Raw genomic sequence first — 23595 nt, 5'->3', positions numbered from 1 at the left:
CAGAAAAACAAAGGATCATAAAAGACTACTACAAGCAACTATCTGCCAATGAAATGGACAACCAGGTAGAAATGGACAAATTCTTAGAAAGGTAAAATCTCCCAGGACTAAACCAGGAAGAAATAGAAAATATGAACAGACCAATCACAAGTAATGAAATTGAAACTGTGATTAAAAAACTCCCAACAAACAAAAGTCCAGGACCAGATGGGTTCAAAGGAGAATTCCATCAAACATTTAGAGAAGAGTTAACACCTATCCTTCTGAAACTCTTCCAAAAAATTGCAGAGGAAGGAACACTCCCAAACTCATTCTATGAGGCCACCATCACCCTGATACCAAAACCAGACAAAGATGAAAGAATGAAAGAAAGAAAGAAAAGAAAGAAAAGAAAGAAAGAAAGAAAGAGAAAGGAAGGAAGGAAGGAAGGAAGAAAAGTACAGGTCAATATCACTGATGAATATACATGCAAAAATCCTCAACAAAATACCAGCAAACCAAATGCAGGAATTATACACCATGATTAAGTGGGAGTTACCCCACAGATGCAAGGATTTTTCAATATTTGCAAATCAGTGTGATATACCACATTAACAAATTGAAGAATAAAAACCATATGATCATCTCAATAGATGTAGAAAAAGCTTTGAAAAAATTCAACACCCATTTATGATTAAAAAAAACTCCAGAAAGTGGGCAAAAAGGGAACATACCTCAAAATGATAAAGGCCATATATGACAAACCTACAGCTAACATCATACTCAACGGTGAAAAGCTGAAACCATTTCTTCTAAGATCAGGAACAAGACAAGGATGTCCACTCTCACCACTTTTATTCAACACAGTTTTGTAAGTCCTAGCCACACAATCAGAGAAGAAAAGGAAATACAAAGAATACAAATTGGAAAAGAAGTAAAACTGTCACTGTCTGCAGATGACATGATACTATACATAGAAAGTCCTAAAGGTGCTACCAGAAAACTACTAGAGTTCATCAATGAATTTGGTAAAGTTGCAGGATACAAAATTAATACACAGAAATCTGTCGCCTAGTATACACTAACAATGAAAGAGCAGAAAGAGAAATTAAAGAAACAATCCCATTTACAACTACATCAAAAAGAATAAAATGCCTAGGAATAAACCTACCTAAGGAGACAAAAGACCTGTACTCCAAAAACTATAAGAAGCTCATGAAAGAAATAGAAGATGACACAGATGGAAAGATAAACCATGTTCTTGGATTGGAAGAATCAATATTGTCAAAAATGACTACACCATCCAAGGCAATCTACAGATTGAATGCAACCCCTATCAAATTACAAATGGCATTTTTCACAGAACTAGAACAAAATTTTTTTTTAATTTGTATGGAGACACAAAAGACCCCGAATAGCCAAAGCAATCTTGAGAAAGAAGAATGGAGCTGGAGGAACCAGGCTCCCTAACGTCAGACTATACTACAAAGCACAATAATCAAAACAGTATGGTACTGGCACAAAAACAGAAAGATAGATCAATGGAACAGGATAGAAAGCTCAGAGATAAACCCACACACCTCTGGTTACCTATTCTATGACAAAGGAGGCAAGAATACAAATGGAGAAAAGACAGTCTCTTTAATAACTGGTGCTGGGAAAACGGGACAGCTACACATAAATGAATGAAATTAGAACACTCCCTAATGTCATACACAAAAATAAACTCAAAATAGATTAAAGACCTAACTGTTAGACTGGATACTTTAAAACTCTTAGAGGAAAACACAGGCAGAACACTCTCTGACATAAATTGCAGCACTATCTTTTTCAATCCATCTCCCAGAGTAATGGAAGTAAAAACAAAAATAAACAAATGGGACCTACTGAAACTCAAAAGCTTTTGCACAGCAAAGGAAACTATAAACAAAAACAAAAGACAACTCACAGAATGGGAGAAAATACTTGCAAATGATTCAAGTGACAAGGGATTAATCTCCAAAATTTATAAATAGCTCATGCAGCTCAATATATATATATATATATATAAACAATCAAAAAATGGGCAGAAAACCTAAATAGACATTTCTCCAAAGAAGACATGGCCAAGAGGCAAATGAACAGTTGCTCAACGTTGCTAATTATTAGAGAAACACAAATCAAAACTCACACCAGTCAGAATGGCCATCATCAAAAAGTCTACAAATAATAAATGCTGGAGAGGGTGTGGAGAAAAGGGAACCCTCTTGCACTGTTGATGGGAATGTAAATTGGTACAGCTGCTATGGAGAACAGTATGGAGATTCTTTAAAAAACTAAAAATAGAGCTACCGTATAATTCAGCAATCCCACTCCTGGGCCTATATCTGGAGAAAAACATGGTTTGAACGGATAGGTGCAGCCCAATGTTCACTGAAGCGCTGTTTACAGTAGCCAAGACATGGAAGCAACCTAAATGTCCATCAACAGATGAATGCATAGAGAAGTGTGGTACATATATACAATGGAATATTACTCAGCCATTAAAAAGAATGAAATAATGCCATTTGCAGCAACATGGATGGACCTAGAGATTATCATACTAATTAAGTCAGACAGAGAAAGACAAACATCATATGATATCGCTTATATGAAGAATCTAAAGGAAGGGTACAAATCAACTTACTTACAAGACAGAAACAGACTTGCAGACTTAGTCAACAAACTTATGGTTACTAAAGGGGAAAGGTAGGGGGAGGGAGGGATAAACTGGGAGACTGAGATTGACATATACACACTACTATACTTAAAATAGATAACCAACAAGGACCTACTGCATAGCACAGGGAACTCTGCTCAGTATTCTGTAATAACCTAAATGGGAAAAGAATTTGAAAAAGAATAGAAAAATGTACAACTGAATCACTTTGCTGTACACCTGAAACTAACACAGCACTGTAAATCAACTGTACTCCAGTATAAAATTAAAAAAATTTTAAAAACAAATACTATTATTTTTCTGGGACTACTCTGTTATTTCTAGTATAGTACTTTCTTATTTTCTGACTGAAGCCTAACCTTTATGCTACCTTATCACCCCCTTTCTCTGTCTTAGATTCTTTGAAATTGCCTTAATACCTTGAATCAAGCCTTCCATGCTTGAATTCCTCTGTTTAGCCCTTTCACCCAGAAACTAATGACTACATTTCTACCTCTGGGGCCCTAGCTTCTATTTCTGACAACTATTTTGCTGGCATGTTGGTTTTGGACACACACTACTTGTAAAGCATGATCAGCACAGGGATTATATTCATCAGCACCAGCTTGATCCTCTTCCTCTACCATATCTACATTATTTCTGCTCTGATATTGCTCAGTCATTATCAACTCTTATTTTTGCTCCTTTATCTACTAAAATATTTAATGGCCTGGTACTGGAGGATAATAATGGTGTGCATTTTTACAATAAACTCCTGTATATATACTTTAAATCAAAGGAATGACTGTCTAAAAGTGAAAAATCAGGCACGATGGGAACCAAGTCAAAACTACAAACTACACGAGGGTTTATAAACTGTCTCTGTGTGGAAATGGCTTCTCACCTGAATCCTCTGTCCTCTCTTTCCAATACTTATTTCCTGGACTTGTTTCCCCTCAGCTCTTCTCTCAATGTATGAGACAAACTGAGGACACACGTGAGCAACATTTACTTCCTTGGAAATAGTATAATAACATTAAAGCTAAATAAGAACTGAAATCAAATATACAATATTTAGTTATAATCTTAATGAAAACCTTAAGAGACCTATAAGAAAACTAGAAATCTTCACTGTAGAGCCTGAAACAATTCTTGAAATAAATGGAAAAGAACAGAGTCTTAATGCTGGGACATGACCCTGAAATTGTGAAAATATAAAATAAAATTCTACTAAATTAATTTGTAGGCTTGGTATAATTTCAACAAAATATATAAGTTGGAGTTTTCATAATTTAAAGAGTCTAAATTTTACACAGAACGGTGTCAGTGCAAAATTCAACCAATAGATCAGAACAGAACAAAGTGAACACTGACTGACATATATTATAGGGACTGATAACATGAATGAACAATGCTTGGTTACACATGGGCATGGGGAACAAGTAAAATCCCCATTTATGTACCCCCAAATTCCAGGTAGATCAGGAGTTAAAGTAAGTAATGAAATTCTATCAGAACCAGGAAAAAAGAAAGAATATCAATAATTATCTGATCTAAAATTAATGAAAAACTTTCTAAGCATAAAAGTGATGAAATGGCTTCCTGGGTGGTGCAGTGGTTAAGAATCCGCCTGCCACTGCAGGGGACATGGTTTGATCCCTGGTGTCGGAAGATCCCACAGGCCGGGGAGCAACTAAGCCCGTGCACCACAACTACTGAGCCTGTGCTCTAGAGCCTGCAAGCCACAACTACTGAGCCCACGTGGCAGAACTACTGAAACTGACGCACCTAGAGCCTGTGCTCTGCAATAAGAGAAGTCACCGCAACCGCATGCCACAACGTAGAGTAGCCCCCGCTCGCCGCAACTAGAGAAAGCCCACGCACAGCAACGAAGACCCAACGCAGCCAAAATTAAATAAATAATTTTTTTTTAAAAAAGTGCTGAAAGAAATCATAGCCAGAAGAACTGTCAATAAATCTGACTACCTGAAAATGAAAAGTTCTGTGTCATATATAAATTTAAGACAAAGGACACATTGGGAAAAATATTTTAAACATTCATGATAAATGACAGGAGCCATCAATCTATAATATGCTGATACAAATTGATTAAATGAAAAAAATCCTTAAATTCAATAGAAAAATGGTCAAATACCAGCAAGCAATTCTGAGAAAATAAATACAAATGTCCAGTATATATACAAAAATGCTCAGCTTCACCAATAACACAATAAATATGCATTAAACAGTAGAAAACCCATGAGTGCTGGAAGTAAAAAAAATTCTCATTCAATACTTGGAAGATGTTAAGTGTGAAAACTGGTACAATCTCTAATGGAAAACAAACTGCCATTATGCTCACAGTGCCACAAAAATTCCTTTCTTTGGCTGTATTAATTCTATGTCTGAAGTCCCATCCTGAAACTATAATCAGATATATATTCACTATGGCATATCACAGTGTAAGTTTAATATAAATAAAAAACTCTCAAAGTCCAGCAATCAGGAGATTTACAGTTATTATACATCCACACGAAGCATTATATAGTGTCACTAAATCATGTTTGCAAAGAATATTTGATAACATGCAAAAGTGCTCATAAAGTGTCAAAGGGAAATCAAACACGATACGAAGTGGGATAACAAGGTATCATAATAGTTATAGAATAGTTTAATATGTTAAACTATTATATTATGAAACTATTAAAATATATAGCTATTATATAATAGTATAAACCATAGTTTGTGTACTCAGGGCACTTCCACGTACATCACCCATTTGGTTCTTATTTGGCGGGAAAGAAGGGGAAGCATTACTTGCTTTCTTGGGTTGATGAAGATATAGATTCAAAGCTGAGGTTTTATCATCATAGCCTGTGTTCTTACAATACTTAAAGTAATTATAGGATATTTCAATTTTCTGAAACTGTGCTTGAGTTCCTCATACCATTAAATAAGAGGTAGTATATTTTTTGAGTAGCTAATGTGAGCCAGGCTTTTCCCTGGGCACAGAGATACACTGGTGAACAATAATGAGAGGTTTGCTTCTCTTGTAATGTAAAAACCAAGTAAAGGAATAGGAAGACCAAAAACCAAATACACATATAAGTATCATTCCAGACCTCAAAGTCATAAAAAGAAAATAAACAGAGTGTCTTGATGGAAAATCAGGGTTTGTGGAGTGATGGGAGCAGAGGTTTTATTCGAGTGTTCAGGGAAGACTTCCAGGAGGAGGTAACGACTTAAGCAGAGACCTGAATGACGAAAATTAGCCATGGAAAGATCGGCGGAAAGGAAGTTTCTGGCAAAGGGAACAGCATATAGGAGGGCCCTGAGGCAGGAAAGAGCTTAATGAGAAACCCAGTGTATTGATATGGGTTCTCCAGAGAAACAAACCAATAGGATGGATACACACACATACATACATACACACGTGGATACACACACACACACACATATATCTGTATATATATTATACTTTATAAGGAACTGGCTCATGTACTTATGGGAGCTGAGAAGTCCCAAGATGTGCAGTTGGCAAGCTGGAAACCCAGGAGAGTCAGATATTAATCTCATCCAGGAACACCCTCACAGATACACTCAGAATAATGTTTGACCAAATGCCTGGGCACCCTGTGGCCCAGTCAAGTTGATGATGCATGAAATTAACCATCAGACCCAGTGAGGCTGCAGTATGATGAGCAAGGGGAAGATGGTGTGAGATAAGTTTGAAAAAGAATGCTTGGGTCAGATCATTCTGGGCTGTATAGGAACAGCATAGAATAGACCATAAATAACATGGAACCCGTGTCCCTCCACTGGAAGGCATTCAGAGGAAGCAGAACTAAAACTGACTGACTGCTTAGAATAAGTAGGATTTATTAGCAAGGTGGGGAAGGGCATAGTATCAACTAGAACAATAAGATCATGGTGTAAAGCAGATTTATATTATGATTGTCTGATATGAAGGGCCTGTCATTCCTTCAGTTATTCCATTCACTGGAGAGGAAGTGGCGCTGAACTAACTTTTGCCAATAGTGCTTGTATTTTAATTAACATTTTAAGAAAGTTTAGATATAATCAGTGTTAAGCTCATTTTTAGAATCCATGTTTTTCCTTTATTATACTACCTTATGTTTTATGGTATGAAGAACTCAGGAACAGTTCCAGATAATTGACACACCATCTAAATAAAAAGTGTCAAAAATTGTTCACACTTTGTATAGGTTATTAAAATTAACAATCAAAAGTTTAACAATAAAAGGCAAATGGGCAATACTGTCCAATCTTATCAGTCATGTGAGGCTATGATGAATGCAACTGACCATAAATGTAAGAAAAATAAAATATTTATTGCGAAAGAGTAAACGCACATCTTAAACCTCAGCACTGCAACATAAATGAACAAAAAATTCTGTTAGATTTCAATACTTGGTCAATTTAATTTTATTGCAGCTAAACTCATCTCTTCCCCGTGAGCCGACTGGAACATAAACAGATATTTATGACATTTTATAACTATTCATAGTTCAGTGTAAAGAAAACAACTGAAAATGCTTTTTATTTATTTTGAGGTAGGTAAAGCTGAATAACCTGCAGAAGATAAAAGACAGGCTCTCTGTTGTGCCTTTCTTGGGTTTTGCTTTCTCTTAATGTCTCTTTATATAAGGCTGGAGGGAGAAAAAACTTTGGGAAGTTTGGGATCAGTTATTTCCTATTCAACTCACATATGTCCCACATTCAACCATCACAGCTCTTTCTACCTCTTTTCCCCTTAACATCTGGATTGACTCCCTTGCAGAAATCCAGTGCTGGACCAGCTCAGTAGTTGCTTTCTCTGCATCTCTCCCAGTCTGCTATTTAAAGATGCCCCAAGTAACACAAATTCAGCATCTTCAACCTCTGATACGCTTCCAGTGCTGTACATAAACCTGAATTTCCCTCGTCGGCCTCTTGCCTTTCCCATGCCTTCACTATTTCCCTCAAGACACCTGCTCAACATTCTGCCTCACACTGAGTAAACACCTTTCAACGCTACTCTGTCTGTCACAGAAAACAGGTGTCTTCCTAACGGTTTCCTTAATATTCTAAAAATTTCCCCTTACCTAGTCTGGTCTTGTCACTGAATTATCCCCACAGCCTCCCATTCCTGCCACACCCCAAACCCCAGTGTAGAAGGGGTTCCTGGTCTCATGTGAACTGCTCTCCCCACCTCGGCCCTTGCACCTGTTACCTGCCTGCCTAGCTAGGTCTAAGCAGACGTGATTTCCTGGTTATCTCCTTTTTCTCTTTTTCTTCAACCACTTCCCTGAACACATTTAAATCTCTTTTACTTAAGAAAAACTAGACACCACCAACAAAAACCCAAATATATACCTTCCCTCAACATTAACCAACTAAATCTCTCTTCTTCACAGCCACAGTTCTTAGAAGAGAAACCCATGTTGATTATCTCCATTGCCTCCCTTTGCAGACTTCAGGCTTGTCCTACGTACTGTTGTCTGGAATTTTCCTCAAAATTTCATGAAAATTGCTCCTGCCAGGGTCATCAATGCCATCTCATTGAACAGGTCCCAATTCATTTTTAAATAAAATAAAAAAAAAACATTTTGCAGCCATGGATCCTATTGCTCGTGTTCTCTTTGCTGACACATTTTCCCCCTTGAGTTTTATGTAATACTGTTCCATGGCTTGCCTCCTACCCTGGGAGATCCTTCTCTACACCTTTATAGGCTCATATTCCTTCTTAACTCTTTAAATGTCCATACATCTCAGATGTCTGCCTTTAGCCCCCTTCTCTTTACATTTTACAAACTCTCTGGGTGACTCTCTGCTTTCATGTAGCACTTGGCCTGTTCCTTCCAATTATTATTCACAGTCCTGCTGCCCTCTTCAGGTCTAGACCCTTACAACTCAGGTGATCATAGGATTTCATGCCCTGATCTGGGCTATTTTGAGAGTGAAAAGGAGCACTAACTAAAACTTCACCATGATAGCAGGCGGAGACTGGGATTCACCTTGGCAGACCAAAGTACATGGTCATGCTACTAAAAATCGACTGACATTCTTAAAAAATTACACAGAGATATATCATAGGACCCAACAATGCCACGCCCAGGTATATACCCAAGAGAATTAAAAACATACCTTCACATAAAAATGTACAGCAGCATTTTTCATAATAGTCAAGGAGTGGAAACAACCCACTTTGATGTGCATCAACTGATGAATGAATAAACAAAATGTGGTATCCTGCAACTTTATCATAAAGTTGTAGGATACAAAATTCATACACAAAAATCTCTTGCATTTCTGTACACTAACAACCAAAGATCAGAAGAGAAATTAAGGAAGCACTCCCATTTACCATCGCATCAAAAAGAGTAAAATACCTAGGAATAAACCTACCTACAGAGACAAAAGACCTATACCCTGAAAACTGTAAGACACTGATGAAAAAAATCAAAGATGACAAAAACAAGTGGAAAGATATACCATGCTCTTGGATTGGAGGAATCAATATCATCAAAATAACTATACTACCCAAGGTAATCTACAGATTCAACATAATCCCTATCAAATTACCAGTGGCATTTTTCACAGAACTAGAACAAAAAATTTTTAAATTTGTATGGAGACACAAAAGACCCCAAATAGCCAAAGCAATCCTGAGAAAGAAAAACAGAGCTGGAGGAATCAGGCTCCCCGACTTCAGACTGTACTACAAAGCTACAGTCATCAAAACAGTACGGTATTGGCAAAAAAACAGAAATATAGACCAATGGAATAGGACAGAAAGCCCAGAAATAAATCCACACACCTATGGTCAATTAGTCTATGACAAAGAAGGCAAGAATATACAATGGAGAAAAGACAGCCTCTTCAATAAGTGGTGCTGGGAAAACTGGACACCTACATGTAAAAGAATGAAATTAGAACACCCCCTAACACCATACACAAAAATAAACTCAAAATGGATTAAAGACCTATATGTAAGACCAGATACTATAAACCTCTTAGAGGAAAACATAGGCAGAATGCTCTTTGACATAAATTGCAGCAATATCTTTTTTAATCTGTCTCCTAAGTAATGGAAATAAAAACAAAACCCAACAAATGGGACCTAATTAAACTGAAAAACTTTTGCGTAGTAAAGGAAACCATAAACAAAATGAAAACACAACTCACAGACATGGGAGAAAATATTTGCAAACAATGCTACCAACAAGGGATTAATCTCCAAAATATACAAACAGTTCATGCAGCTAAATATCAGAAACAAAAAAACCCAGTCAAAAAATGGGCAGAAGACCTAAACAGACATTTCTCCAAAGAAGACATACAGATGACCAATAGGCACATGAAAAGATGCTCAACATTGCTCATTATTAAAGAAATGCAAATCAAAACTACAATGAGATATCACCTCACACCAGTCAGAATGGCCATCATCAGAAAGTCCACAAACAATAAATGCTGCAGAGGGTGTGGAGAAAAGGGAACCCTCCTAAACTCTTGGTAGGAATGTAAATTGGTACAGCCACTATGGAGAACAGTATGGAGGTTCCTTAAGAAACTAAAAATAGAGCTACCATATGATCTAGCAATCCCACTCCTGAACATATACCTGAAGAAAACCATAATTCAAAAAGTTACTTGCACACCAATGTTCATCGTAGCATGGAAGCAACCTACATATCCATCAACAGAGGAATGGATAAAGACGATGTGGTATATATATTCAATGGAATATTACTCAGCCATAAAAAAGAATGAAATAATGCCATTTGCAGCAACATGGATGGACCTAGAGATTATCATACTAAGCAAAGTAAGTCAGGAAGAGAAAGATAAATACCGTATGATATCAGTTATATGAGGAATCTAAAAAAATGAGACAAATGAACTTATTTACAAAACAGAGACAGACTCATAGACTTTGTGGGGGAAGGGATAAATTAGGAGTTTGGGATTAACATATACACACTACTATATATAAAACAGATAATCAACAAGAACCCACTGTATAGCACAGGGAACTCTACTCAATATTTTGTAATAACCTACATGGGAAAAAAATCTGAATAAGAATGGATACGTGTATATGTTTAACTGAATCACTTTGCTGTATACCTGAAACTAACCCAACATTGTAAATCAACTATACTCCAATATAAAATAAAAAGCAATGTCTGAAAAAAATGTGGTATATTCAAACAACGGGATATTATTCAGCCATAAAAAGTAATGAAGTACTGATATATGCTGCAATATGGATGAACCTTGAAAACATTATACCAAGTGAAAGAAGCCAGACACAAAGGCTACGTAATATATGATTCTATTTATTTTAAATATCCACAGTAACCGAATTCATAGAGACTGGGAGTCTATTAGTTGTTTTCCAGGGGCTCCAGGTAGGGAGGAATGGGGAGTGACTGCTAACATGTCTGAGATTTCTCTGTGGAACAATGAAAATCTTCTGGAATTGGGTAGTAGCAGTGGTTACACAGCTTTGTGAATATACTAAAAACTACTGAATCGTACACTTTAAAAGGATCAAATTTATTAAATGGGCATTATATCTTAATAAATTAAAAAGAAAAAACCTTGACAAATAGAACTTTCTACCGTGGTGTCCCACATCCAGGTACCGAACTGAATTCCCATTTCTTATCTCACTGAATGGTACCACCCTCCACAGAGACACCTGAGCCTAAAATCTGGGAATCATCTTTTACTCGTTTCTTCTACCCCTGAATTCAAAGAGCTCTCTTTTACCTTCTTAATCTCTTATATCTCTTCTCTTTGCTCCATAGACATTGTCTCACTTGGGGTGCACATTTTTCAGTTCTTTCTTAACACATTGCTATTCATTCACTCAGCAAGTATTCATCAAGTGCCTATTATAGGACAGACTCTGTTCTAGGTACATGTGATGCATAACGGAACAAGACGTACAAAGATCTGGTCTGGAGAAGCCTACATTCTGGCAAGCAGAGTATGATACAAACATAAAAGATAATAAGTAAGCATATTATTAGATGGTAAATTAAAAGGTAGTGATTGCTACAGAATAAAACAGGGTAAGGAAGATCAAGAATGCTGGAGGGGTAGGGGGTTGCTATTTAAAATAGGGTGCTCAGGACTTCCCTGGTGGCCCAGTTGGTTAAGACTTTGTCTTCCAATGCAGGGGGTACGGGTTCGATCCCTGGTCGGGGAGCTAAGATCCCACATACCTCGCGGCCAAAAAACCAAAACATAAAACAGAAGCAATATTGTGACAAATTCAATAAAGACTTTAAAAATGGTCCACATCAAAAAAATCTTGTAAAAAATTAAATAAATAAATAAAATAGGGTGCTCACGGTGGGCCTTGTAAAAGGGTTCCATTTGGACAAAGATTTAAACGAGGTGAGGGTGTATCTAGAGCAAACCATGGGAATATCTAGAGGAAAAACATTCTCAGAAAGAGAAACAGAATTCTTTAAGAGGAAGAACGTCTGGAGAATTTAAGGACTGATCAGGAAAGAGGTCAAAATGACTGGAAGAGAGTGAGCAAAGGAGAGAAAGTATGTGAGGTTAGAGAGGTGATGGGGAGGACAAGTTATGTAGCACATTTTAGGGACTTTAGGTTCCCTGGCTGTTACTCAGGGTTTTGAGCAAAGAGTGATAAGTTTAAAGAGAACTGTTCTAGTGCTGAATGCAGACTTTTTAAAGGGTAAGAGTAAAAGCAGAGAGACCCATTAGGAGGCTTCTGAAACAGGAGATGATGACTCTGATCAAGTGGTAGCAGTGAAGGTGGCCAGAAGCAATAAGATTCTAGCCACATCATGACCGTAGAGCTACAGGATTTACTTATGTATTGGATGCAGGGTGTGAAAGACACAGAAGCCAGGTGGTCCTCAAGATTTTTGGCCTGAACAGCTAGAAAAATGGAGATGCTTTCCCCTGAAAAGGAGCAGGCTTTGTAGGGGAAAATCAGTAGTTCCATTTTGGACATGCTGAGTTTGAGTGTCTATCAGTCGTCCTAGTGGAGGTCTTGAGAAGGCAGATGCATATGTGAGCCTAAAGTGTGGAGGAATGAGCTGAGATTTATACATATTAGTGAGATGTCAGCATACAGGTGGTATGAGTATAAAGTAAATAGAAAAGAGGATCGGGACTTCCCTGGTGGCGCAGTGGTTAAGAATCCGTCTGCCAATGCAGGGGACACAGGTTTGAGCCCCGGTCCGGGAAGATACCACATGCCGTGGAGCAACTAAGCCCGTGCGCCACAACTACTGAGCCTGCGCTCTAGAGCCTGTAAGCCACAACAACTGAGCCCACGTGTCACAACTACTGGAGCCCGCGCGCCTAGAGCCCGTGCTCCGCAACAAGAGAAGCCACCGCAATGAGAAGCCTGCGCACTGCGACGAAGAGTAGCTCCCGCTCACCGCAACTAGAGAAAGCCCGCGCACAGCAACGAAGACCCAACGCTGCCAAAAATAAAATAAATAAATTTATTGAAAAAGAAAAGAGGATCAGGAGTGGTGTTCCAGGGCACCAGAGGTGGAATCAGCAAAAGATACCAAAAAGTAGTGCCGGTGAAAGAGAAACCAAGAAAATGTGTGCCCTGGAGGAAAGGTTAACAGAGGAGATCTAAGAAGAGGATTTATGCCCCTGTATCAGTACCAGTGCCACTTGGGATGAGGACTGAGAACTGGATTTAGCAAAATAATTTCTGTGGAGTGGTGGGGCTTAAAGCCCAATCATAGTAGGTTTACAGAAAGAAACTGGAAGGAGAGGAATTGGGTCAGTGAGTAGAGACGACTCTTCTGAGATGTGCTATGAACAGAAGCAGAGAAACATGGCAGTAGTTGGTGGGGAAAGTGGGCAAAAGAATTTTAAGATGGGAAGAATAACAGCATATTGTATGCTGACGGAATGATCCATGGGTGGGGGAAAAAAATGTCTTGGAGAGCAAAAGAATTGCTTTGAGTAGGCCAGAGGGAATGGGATCTGGGAATGGGAGGGACTGGTTTTAGATGGGATACAGGGACTCTGTGTGGTGCCAGGCAGGAGGTGTCAGGATGCACACACGCCAAAGGCGGGTAGATGTGGTGTTGAGCGTCTACTGGATGGTCTCTTCTGGCGGCTTGCATCTTCTCAGTGAGGGGGAAGCAAGGTCCACAATGAAGTATGAGTTTCTGGGAGGAAGTAGCAGTTTGAGGGAAGAGAGGTGATGAAATAGTGTCTAGAGAAGTGGAGGAGTGAATGGACTTAAAGCATGATTGCTGGGCAGCACAAAGGACCCAGAGGAGGTTGCTGGTCATGAATGTAAAATGAGATCTATGGGTGAAACTTGGTGTCTCTCTCACTAGCCTATTGTTCCACGTTTGCCTTGTTCACAATTGGAGCCCCGGTGACTAGGACAGCGCCTGGCACGCAGCAGGGATCCCACCCCACTCTGCCAGCCCTCTAGCCCCTCCTCCCTCCCATTCATCCTCCACTCAGCTGTCGGAGAGATTACTCTAAAAACAATGTCATTCCTCTGCTTACATTTTCACACCGTGGCATCCCACAGAACCCAGAGTAAGGTCTTAGCTTTTTACCACAGTGCAGAAGCTCTTCATAGTCTGGCCTCCGCTTAGATTTCAACCTCATCTGTTGTGTTTACTCTCATGGGCCACGTGCTAGGGCCAGCCACAACAGATACCTGGTTGTTCCCATAATGTTCCCCTGCTAGCACTTCTGGATTATAGCCTTAAGCTGATTACCTCCTACTAAGGTTTTAGGGACTCAGTTCAGAAATCACCTCCTTCAAGGAGCATTTGCTGAAATCCTAACAGTGCCTCCTCCCAGGCTGTGCTCTATGCCCCTGTGTGCCTCAATCACAGCACTTCCCACACTGTATTATAATTGTTTCTTCTCTTTGTTCTCAAAGTATTGTATGTAAATCTAGGACAGAGCATGATATTTATCTGTATCCTGAGCTACTACCACAGTGTCTGGCACATAACAGGTGCTCAAAAAGTGTCTGTGGAATGAAAGAAGGAAAAATTAGAGTCAATAATGGTTGTCTATTGTCTATACAGGCAGGGGCCAGTGAATGTTAACATATAATATGTATCAGGAAGCTTCAAGGCAGCCATTGTTATCCTTTTTGGATTATTTGCTTAATTCTTTGACTCTTCGCTACTCCTAAATGTATTTTATGGTATTTACAAGAAAAATTTTACAAGTAAAACAGCTGTAATTTATTTCAGATTTGATTTGCAGACAGGCCATCAATAGAACACACTCTTTGAACAGCTTTTCAGATCCTAGAGTTAGGTGGCTCTGGGTCATGCTCTCTCCTACCTACCATTACCATGGTGGAAAGGAGGGGAGGGGCACACGCTCTGGAGGCCGTCAGACCAGGCTGGATATGCACCCCCTCTCTTTACCTCTTTGAGTCACCATTTCCTCACTTGCAATAAGCTTACCTGGAGCAATACTGTAAGGATGGCATTTTGTAACTGAACAATAAATACCAGTTAGCTATTATCATTGGGACCTGGGACTCTCATCGTTGAGGCAGCTGCCCTGAATAAGGCGTGGTTAGAGCTGAACCAAACCAACCATTCCACGTGACAAACGACCTCTTTCCCTGCGCTCTGAAATCTGCTGCTTCTCCCCCTTAGGGTCTTAGTCTAAACGTCCTCACCTTCTCCGCTTACTCCATCTAGATGAGTTCTCGCTACACCTGCCCCACTCTCCCTGTCCAGCTCCCCTGTCATCATAATTCTCCAGTTCCTTCATGGTACTGACCACCATTTGTAACCCTAGAGTACAAGTCTTATAATTGGCTTGTTCAGAGGTATACCTCCAGTGCCTTGCCCAGAGTGTAGAGCATAACTAATAAGTAATCAATAAACATCCGATGAATGGATAAGTCACACTATATTCTGATCATACTGGCCAACCAATGTGTATAGGATCTTTGGGGAGTTAACGTCAGTGAGATGCCTAGAAACTGTGTCTCTGCCTACCTAATGTGAGGAGATCATGCTTGTCATCAAATGGGGTCGGCTCCAGGTGCTAGGGGTCATGGTTTCTGAGACATCATCCCCTCTGTCTCCCCACTGGCAAAGGCTTCACCACTGAAGAATGCTGGCAGTTATGCCAAAGGCGGTTCTGCGCTTACAGAACAATTTGTAAGCCTTCAAACGTTCTTAGCAATGGACAGACACAGAGAATATCCAGAAAAATAGGTTGTTTCTCAAATGAAGCCTCTGTCAAAGAAAGAAATGTAATGAATATAAAATCTACTGGCCATGCCTTAAGATAAAAATCGCAACCCAGGGGCTTCCCTGGTGGCGCAGTGGTTGAGAATCTGCCCGCTAATGCAGGGGACACGGGTTCGAGCCCTGGTCTGGGAAGATCCCACATGCCGTGGAGCAACTAGGCCCGTGAGCCACAACTACCGAGTCTGCACGTCTGGAGCCTGTGCTCCGCAATAAGAGAGGCCACGACAGTGAAAGGCCCGTGCACCACGATGAAGAGTGGTCCCCGCTCGCCACAACTAGAGAAAGCCCTCGCACAGAAACGAAGACCCAACACAGCCAAAAATAAATAAATAAACAAAAGTGGGGTTTAAAAAAAAAAAAAGAATCGCAACCCAGCTCCCCACATTTGCTCAGAGACGAGGGAGCATGCCAGAATGTGTTAAAACACTGATCATGCCCTGCAGTCGCTTACAAGCTGGCTGGAGAAGTTGAGACTGACATCCTTGAAATCTAGTGAGAATACAAGTTGATATAAATCATGGACTAAACTGTGCTTTACAGAGGAGTACTACTAAAGTTATCGTAACTTTATTACGGAATGCCCGAGGAGAGAGAAGATCTGTGAAGGCTAAAAGCTTCCCAAAGGGGACGTGGCTTGAGGAAAGATTTGAAGTGTCTGAAGTGTCGGGAACAAGGGAGCTGTGGCCAAGAGAAGGGGGTCTGATCGAAGAGTAGCACCCCCTGCCGGTTGAAGGCTTGCCCTTTGCATAAAGGGAGTACGGCAATGACGGGAAGGAGGCACTGGAAGTGCGCAGTTACTGCAGTCCCGGGACCCTGAGCCAGCCGGCCACAGTCTGGCTAACTGCACTGTATATTGAACGGCCTACCTGCAAAAGTTGTGGCTTTCTAGCTACTTCTCTGCTGCTTCCTGCCTTCCCTGGAACAACGCAAAACTAAACCAACACCACCACAATAACTGCAACAAACGAAACAAAAAACTCTCTACCCCCAGGGCTGGCAGCAGGTGGAAACTGCAGGCTCCTGCCAAAGGAACCATAAGGACAGGCATTTACGAAAATGCATCTGACTAAACGGTTGTTATTTCCCATAAAGGATGAAAGATGGAAAACAAATGACAGCAGGACGCACAGCATGCCTGTGTGTGTGTGTGGGTGTGTGTGTGTGCACCGTGTGTGTGTGTGTAAAGTGTTCTTGCATGATGTGTGTGGTGGATGTGACTTGAGTGTGCATGTGTACGGCATATGTCCGTATTGTGTGTACTACGTGTGTACGTGAGTACAGGGTGTGGTGTGTATACTGGTGCGTGCGTGTGTGTGTGTGTGTGTAGGGCACACGTTTCCTTCCCTCCCTTGGCACCTGCTTAGTCATCCTCAGTTCCTGGCTCCCTAAGAGCCAGAAGGAGGTTTGGGGTGCAGTGCCCTGCTCCTTTTTCTACTTCCAGGCACACCTGGCATCGCCCTTGTGCCCACTGGCCATCTGCGGGACCCTCCACCGGTTTCCTCCTCAGTGGTGGGGGGGGCTCACTCCCCTGGGAAGGCAGAGGAAGTGACTTTGATGGATTGTATTGCTCAGGGAGGCCCCAGGCTTGCAGATTAGAGAGGGAGACGGCTCCTGCACGTGCCTCCACCCGGGGATTGTTCTGATGAGATAATTTTTCTCATTAACCTTGATAACTCTCTGCTGATAAACGGATCTCTCTGCACTAACACAGAACTTTTCTTTTTCCTTCAAATCCTTTCAGTCTTCTACACTTTCCAGGGAGGAGTACTTGGAGCCTGGTGGTGGCCTGCTGCAACCTAGCTGTTTAGTGGTTTTGCCAGCTTCTGGGTGCCCGAACAGACCTGGAGGGAGCAGCTCACCAGTCCCTGTCTTCTGAATCCTGAATTTTTTAGGCAAAAAGCTCTCAACAGACCTACACCAAATGATTTAGAGATTTAAAGAACACCTGAGGGCAGGAGATGGGGCCCACCTGCCCACACTCCCCTTAAACTGCCTTTAGCCCACAGCAAAATCCAGAGAGTTGCTTTAGCTCTTTATAGTCACGCTCTTATTTCAGACACTCTAGCCTCTGCCCCAGTCGTTCCTGTGCTGGGAAGTAGTATAGCACATTCATAACCATTACTGGGGGTGTCTTCCCCAGAACACTTTCTTTTCTCCCCAGTTAAAATGAATTTTTGTATCATGTACATACTTCCCTCACAGTGTTTTGTATGATGAATTGTACCCATGATTCAAGATTTTTCCCTCAGTAGGCTGCAAGCATTCTGAGAATACTGGCTGTTCTTTTCATCTTTGCGTCCTCAGTATTAATACAGTATCTGGCACATAGTAAACACTTGATAAATGTTTGTTGACTTTTGATATAAATTAGGTAAGACATGAAATTAGGAAGTACTTTGAATGCTTCACGGAGTTCAATGTTAAGGGGAAGTTATTAGCATAGGTTGCATTGTATCCATTTGGGGCCTAATGTTAGACCCTCCTAACACCTCATCTAGATACTGAGTATCTTCCCAGAGTTTCTCATAAGGGAGAGAGAGGTCAGGGCAAGTTGATATATTGAGGCTCTTAGGCCATTATCCTGAATAATTGCAAGACTAGGGAGCAAGAATTTAATATAGTGACAAATTACTTTTATGAAAACCTAATGCAGCACAATTATGTTGTCTGTAAGGTTAAGTACAGCATTTCTTTATAAAATAATTCACAATACACTACAGAAAGTATTGATATAATCCAGATATGGACCACAAGTGAAATGATGACTATTTTTCAAGTGCGCCGCTGTGAGGTTACACGTAATTCAATTTAGAAATTACAACAAGAGTCTAAGTTCAAGCCCTTTCGTGGGTATGATGCGCAGGCAGAAGCTCTTCTTGACTGCCAGTCCTTGATCTGATCCTCAACCACACACATACACATACAACTAACACTTTCCTTTCCTCCCTCAGCCAGGAAGAAGCCATTTTATAGCCTTTGCTTATAAACTGAAACTCAGTTTTGGAAGGATGCCATGTGTTTCTAAGGAAGTGAAATTATCCTCATAACTCATTAACGAAGCCAACAAAGATGTTATGTTGGGTCATCAGGGCAGGGGGAGTGGAATTTGAAGAACCCTAGCTGGTTTGCAACCTCAGGGGTTGCCCAGGTGAAATCTGGAACTGGCCTCCCCGCCCCCCATACAGGGGTAAGAAGAGACAGAAGAAAGAGGCAGACCACTCCAGATAGGTAGGTGGCAGGATTAATATGCCAGGGAACTTACATATGAGGCATGTCTCGGGCAGCTGTGAGACCAGGAGATCTCCATACCTGCCTGCCAGAATTTTAAAAGCTGATATAGAGGCCTTAAGTGGGTTCAGTCATGTATGCCATCCATGGTCTCAACATCCATTGCTCGCTCAAGGCTCCTTCCAAATGTGGGGATGGTGGGCAGAACGTGCCTTCTAAGGACAGGAGAGGGGATGAGGAACCTCTGATTGCCCGGGTCCGGCTCGCGGGTCAACTGGAGGTCACGTCCCCTCCATAACCTCCTCCAGCCACTCTCCAGGCTGTCTCCCCTCTGCAGAACGCAGGGAGGTGTCAGCGGGCAGATGCTGTGGAGTTGGAGCCAGCGCTGGATGTTTGAGGAAGGACTCAGACTAGATGGAGAGGGGTGCTGGTCCCCCTTTCAGCAGGGGTGGTTCTTAGACTCAGTGGACCAGTTGTTGCTGATGCTTCTGGTCTGAAGAGCCACTGCACTATAGGAACCTGATCCCAGAAAAATGCCAGGTTACCCCAAAATTATTAGAACTGGGACAGGAACCAGGGGGTGTTATTTGAATCATAGAGAATTTAACGATGTGAAGGATCTTATAGAGCATCTAGTCCATACCTTCATTTTATAAACAAAGAAACAACAGGGATCCAGTGAGGTGGAGTGACATCATTTTAAAAATAGATGACTCGATGTTATACCCAGAGAGATACATAATTGGTCATAAGGCCAACTGAGACCACCTAAGTGGCTGTCTCAGCTATTAAAGATGACACAAAGATCAAAGTAACATGCACGATGGTGTTAAGAGGTAAACACTTGTTCTTTATCTAAAGATTCTGGTTCCTGAATTCAATGTAAGGAAAACTATGTTCAAGTTGTCCTCCATAAAATGATTTGACTCCGATGTGCGAGGCCCTCTGCCAGGTCCTCAGAATGGAGCTCCCAGTCCAGTGGCAGACACATATTTTTGACAATATGGTTACAGTTGGCCAAAGACAAGCTCTCAGAAAAGCCTGGCCTCCAACTTGTTATGAGGACATCAGACCTGCAGGTTATGGACGAGTAGCATAAGTGACATGGTTGCAAAGAAGTGAGCTCCAGCCTTTTGCAAATGTAGAGGTGGACCTCAGTCAATGAAACTTTTCAGCTATTGACTCATGCTTCGAGGAAGCAAATTCCAGTCACAGCTAGTGGTTCTCGTTTTCTGCTTTCATCACACGGCTTCAACCTCGCTCAACCTCAGTTTCTTGTCTAGCTAATGAGGTGAAGATTTAATAAAATGAGAGGATGAGGGACTTCCCGAGTGGTGCAGAGGTTAAGAATCCACTTGCCAATGCAGGGGACACGGGTTCGAGTCCTAGTCTGGGAAGATCCCACATGCTGCAGAGCAACTAAGCCCGTGTGCCACAACTACTGAGCCTGTGCTCTAGAGTCCGTGCTCTGCAACAAGAGAAGCCACTGCAATGAGAAGCCCGCCCACGGCGACGAAGAGTAGCCCCTGCTCGCCGCAACTAAAGAAAGCCCACGCACAGCAACAGACCCAACACAGCCAAAAATAAATAATTTTTAAAAATAAGAGATGATGAGAGTACTGTACATCACACAGGGCCTGACATGTGGAAGACAATCAAGTTGTAGCTTATGCCAAAGTGAGAGAAAGAATATTTAGGCTAATTCCAGATACGCTTTAATTTTGTTTATGCTTTACCTCCATTCTATAAAATGGGTAACACTATTATCCCCATTTTGCTAATAAAAAACAAAGGTTCAGAGATTTGGAGAAGCTTGATTAAGGTCATGCAGTTAGCATGTACAGATTATGAATTCAAACCCAAGACTGTCTAAAACTAAATTGTTCTTAACAATGCATTCTTAATGATACTTTAGCCTGTGGCAAGGAAAAAGTCTTAAAAGGGCTGTTTGTTACCTGATCCAAGGAAGGAGCTGACCTATAGTGCTTTTCTTTTGATGCTGTGGTACATTATCACTGCAGTTTTCTTAACATTGTTTCATTATGAAACAGAATTAAACATTGGATCTGTGGCAAATCGCTACAGTTCTCACCCCCTTTTCTCTTACATTATTCTGCTTCTTTCATTTATATTACGTATTTCCTCCCTTTGGCATTTAAACTTTGGCCCTTGAATATATCTTTAATATCTCTCCTTGCAGAAGAGCTCTGATATATCCACACAAAGGCTGTACAGGTAAGTTTATAGCAGCTTTACTTGAGTAGAAAAACAAAACAGAAAAAAGAGAAACAACCCATATGTCCCTTAACAAGTGAACGTGTAAAAACATTGTGGTATATCCATAAGATGGAAATTAGTAGCACTAAAATGAAATGAACTACCAATACATGCAAGAACATGGAGGTATCTTTAAAACAATATGAGTGAAAGAAGCCTGACACAAAAGAACACATACTGTGTGATTCAATTTGTATAATAGTCTAGAACTGTAATTTTATAGCCAAACTAATCTATAGAGACAGAGAGCAGATCAACAGTTGCCTGAGGGCAGGATGTGGAGTAGCTGGGGAACCGACCTTAAAAGACACGGGGAGATTTTGGGGGTGATGAAAATGTTCTACATCTTGATTGTAGTGGTGAATGTTATACAAATGTATATATTTGTCAAAATGCTTTAGATCATATACTTGATTTTTTAAATTGGCTTTTGCTTTGGCCAACAAAAGGATGAATAACAGCACGAAGCCTTTGAGAAAGCAAAGTACTGGATAAAGGGATAAAGTCAAGTTAGGTCCACTTTGAAAAATGTGCTGAGGGCTTGACGGTTGCAAGATTCCTCGTTTTCCCTGAACATATCGGCTATGGGATAGTTGACAAGACCCAAACCTGAAGAATTCCAATCACAGCATTCTGGATTTGTTTCTCTAACACAGTACAAGAAAGCAACATAAGAAACATAAAAATCTCACATCATGGTGGAAAACATTGAAAGTGACCCTCCAAAAAGACTTTAGCATGCCATAATTCTAAGGATTTTATCATGAACTTAGGCCAGTCGTGGCAAAGGACTGGATGCAGAAGTGATAGAAAAACATGAAAGAATGGACTGATTCTGAAAAGTAGCTGGTATAAATGGACAGAAAATCATATTACTCTTCACTTGAAATAAAGAAAGAAAATTCCCAATATTTTTGAACGAAGAGTTGAGATTGGGTTAAGGAATCTAGTCCTCTAAACAAGCCAGAACACCACAAAAAACACCCAAACACCACAAAAAAAACCCCCACTAAAACCAAAATGTAAAATGGGATACTCCACCTGGGAACTTTTATTCGTGATATTTGATCTGGAACTTGACATCTCATCAACATGCAAATAACGGAGGAAACTTGAAGATTAGCTAATGTAGGCAGCTCGTGTATAAATCTGGAATTCACCAAAAATGCTTTATTTTCTTGATAATCCACAGAGATCCCTCAGTGTGTTACCTGGCACAGAGTGAGAGCTAAGTAAATCTTTGCTAGAAAGAAGAGGGGGAAAGAGAGAGGGAAGGGAGGACTGTATTTTAAGTTTTAGCAGGATGTATTTATCTAAAGACAAAAAGAAACGTATTTGATAAAAAGTTAAGTAAAAGACATTAACATTCTTCATTTACTTTACACTCTCTAACTCCTCCCAAGTAACCTATTGATTAGTGAGTTAAAATAATTCTTAAGAGTAACTTCAGAAGTCCATAATTACAAATGGCATAAATTGGGATGGCTGCTTAGAATGGATTTCTATGTCTCTATTCTCTCAGCAAACTCTGGGTGAGGAAGGAGGAAACATACATAGACTCCTCAGTGCACGGCATGCCGTCACATCTAAGCATTTGACTTCAGGAGTAGGAAATGGGCCATGGTTATTGAGTAGCCATGGCAGTTCAGCTGAAGGATGATCAATGAACTTCAGCGCAGACACATAGTTTGAGTGACAGAAGATATTTCTCATTCAAGCTAATGGCGAACTTGAATTAGATTCATGGTGTTAGAAAGTGAGAAAAGAGTAAGGCTTCCTAAATGAGAAAAAGAGAATCTCTTTGGTGAGCCCATCCTTTTAGCCGGAGTTCCTTTGATAGTCCATGATATTGAAGTTTGCATTTTCAAAAGATCTTTTTCAATTTAGAGTCTTATCACTGTTCTTTGTTGGCATTATTTAGTATATTTTCTCAGAAAGAGGCTGGAAATTGCCTTCTTTCCTCCAGGAGAGAGTAACTGAGCATTGTAAAGGTTTTCTGCCAAAAGCATGGAGCCTCCGATAAGTAATCGCATCCTTCACCCATGATAAATAAGCTATTAAAAATCAAGAAAGAAAAAAGGTAACAGCTGTCATGTCTGAAATGCACAGTGCTGTGGAAACCTCATTTATAAGAGTCTTCCCTATTGTTTAGCCACAATGCTA

This window comes from Delphinapterus leucas, chromosome 8 (assembly GCF_059928025.1).
Source record: "Delphinapterus leucas isolate spDelLeu-1000000601 "Yukka" chromosome 8, BTC_Dleu_Yukka2, whole genome shotgun sequence".
NCBI classification, from domain to species: Eukaryota; Metazoa; Chordata; class Mammalia; order Artiodactyla; family Monodontidae; genus Delphinapterus; species Delphinapterus leucas.
Note: the sequence above shows the minus strand (reverse complement) of the source record.